The sequence below is a fragment of the Miscanthus floridulus genome, chromosome 19 (assembly GCF_019320115.1).
Source record: "Miscanthus floridulus cultivar M001 chromosome 19, ASM1932011v1, whole genome shotgun sequence".
Lineage (NCBI taxonomy): Eukaryota > Viridiplantae > Streptophyta > Magnoliopsida > Poales > Poaceae > Miscanthus > Miscanthus floridulus.
This window is the reverse complement of record NC_089598.1, coordinates 10,127,351-10,129,416: the sequence shown is the minus strand read 5'-3', so window position 1 is coordinate 10,129,416 and position 2,066 is coordinate 10,127,351. Positions and strand designations below refer to the sequence as shown.

At 39.7% G+C, this 2,066-nt stretch overlaps 1 non-coding gene across 1 annotated transcript; it reads left to right on the top strand.

Annotated features, from left to right (window-relative positions):
* Positions 1 to 1,728: 1,728 nt before the first annotated feature.
* On the top strand, positions 1,729 to 1,835 carry LOC136530223 (small nucleolar RNA R71). The gene has a single exon (XR_010777707.1). It is a non-coding gene; the product is annotated as a small nucleolar RNA R71 (small nucleolar RNA).
* Positions 1,836 to 2,066: the final 231 nt, after the last annotated feature.

The following is a 2,066-nucleotide window of genomic DNA, read 5'->3' as shown; positions in this document are numbered from 1 at the left end:
AAATGCAATGCAAATGCAGAAAAGTAAATATGCTAAAGTAAATTTATGCAAAGTAAAAAGTAAATATGGATAACTACCGATTTTACCTCCTGATGAGGGTTCAGGAATTTTAAGTCCACCAGACCGGGCTTCTCCATTCGTGTTAATTCTTCAGGGTGCATTATTTAGCCCTAGAGATGGAGACCTTGATGGTTACACTTGCTTCTCTTGCCACTCCAATGTAGAGCATTGTTCTGGTCTTGGCTTGAAGGCGAATCGCTCCTCCTTCCCATTAATATGGAATCAGATTTCTCCTGGCACCGACATCAATGTGTGCATTTATAGTGCTCAAGAAAGGTCTCCCAAGTATGAGGGGTGTTTTCATGTCTTCCTACATGTCAAGTACTACAAAATCCACTAGAACAAAGAAGTTTCTTATTTTTACCGAAATATTTTCGGTGATTCCTGCAGGATAGTGGACCGATTGGTCGGCTAGTTGCAGGCACATCGATGTTGGTGTGAGTGTTGGATAGTTGATGTTTGTCAAAGACTATTTTGGGCATGACACTGACGCTGGCACCAAGGTCGCATAGTGCATGCTCAAAATTCTGGTTTCCGATCGAACAATCAATAGTGGGACATCCTAGATCCTTCTTCTTGATAGCTGATGTGTTCAGAATGGCCGCACTACACTCCTCTGTTAACTTGATTACCTCAGTGGTGGGCAGTGGTCTCTTGTTGTTCAGAATGTCTTTGAGTTACTTCATATAGGTGGGTACTTGTATGGCATCTAGCAGAGGAAATTGATATATAACTTTTGAATTACCTCTACAAACTTACCAAACTGCTCATCCATTATAGCTTTTCAATTTCTACGTGGAAATGGTAGGAGGTTAGTGTCATGAAAATCTTGCATCATTTCTTGTGCTTGTGGCTCAACTTTGTCAACTTCATCGTCCTTCTTCTCCGCTTGTACTGCTACCGGTGTCTTACTTGTCCTTGTTGGATATGACGGATCATGAGTAGAGTTGCCACCTCTTGTGGTTATAGCGTTGACCTTTTCAAGGTTAATGGCAAAAGGCAGCGTAGTGGCCAACTAAGCTATTTGTGACTCTAACTTTTTATTATAGCTATATTGGTCTTTTATGGCAGAAGAAAAACTATCCATTTTAGTGTTTATGTCTTCTAGGACCTTATCATTGAAAACAAGTTTTTTAGAGATATTCTCGTAAATCTAAGCTTGTTCTAAGATCAAGTCTCTCATAGATGGTTACTTAGGATTAGAGGAATTATAGTAATTACCTGGGTACTTACCTTGGTAATTTGACCATTGTTGTTGTTGATTCCATCCTTGTCTCTATTGTTGTGGAGCAGAGTTGACAATATTTGCATCTTCTTGATATTCGGGGAAATCAACCCCCAAATATTCTTCACATATATTTTGAGAATTAAAGGCATCTTGTATGGCCTGACGATCTTTCTTGTAATTGGCTCGCTATTCAAGCCAATTCAACAAGACATCCATCTTAGTTGATAGTGCACACACCTCTCTTGGTGCTTCTTCGCTCTTATTGCATGTCTAGATGTTGCATTGAGACCAACCTTGATTAGAGGCTATCTTCTCCATGAGAGTTTAGCTTTTCCATGGGTGAGTGACATAAATGATTCTCCTAGTAGTAGCATTGAGTTGTTCATGAGCTTTTTGAGTTAATCCATGGTAAAAGCTTTGCATGAGCAACCAATCTTCCATTCCATGATGAGGACAATCTAAAATGTATTCTTGGAAACATTCTCATGCCTCTGGAATGCTTTCTCCTTTCTGTTGTTGGAAGTTAGAAATCTTTCCTCTTAAGGCATTGGTCTTGCCTATGGGGAAAAACTTTGCTAGGAAGGCCTTTGAACATTTTGCCCATGTATTGTTGTCTTCTTTGTTGGTGTAGAACCACTGCTTAGCCCTTCCTACTAGTGAGAATGGAAACATGCAAAGTAGTATGATATCTTGATCAATGTCCTTGATAATTGTGCTGCTAATCTCTTGGAAATTTTGAAGATGAGCACTAGCATCTTCATGTGCCTTTTCGCTAACG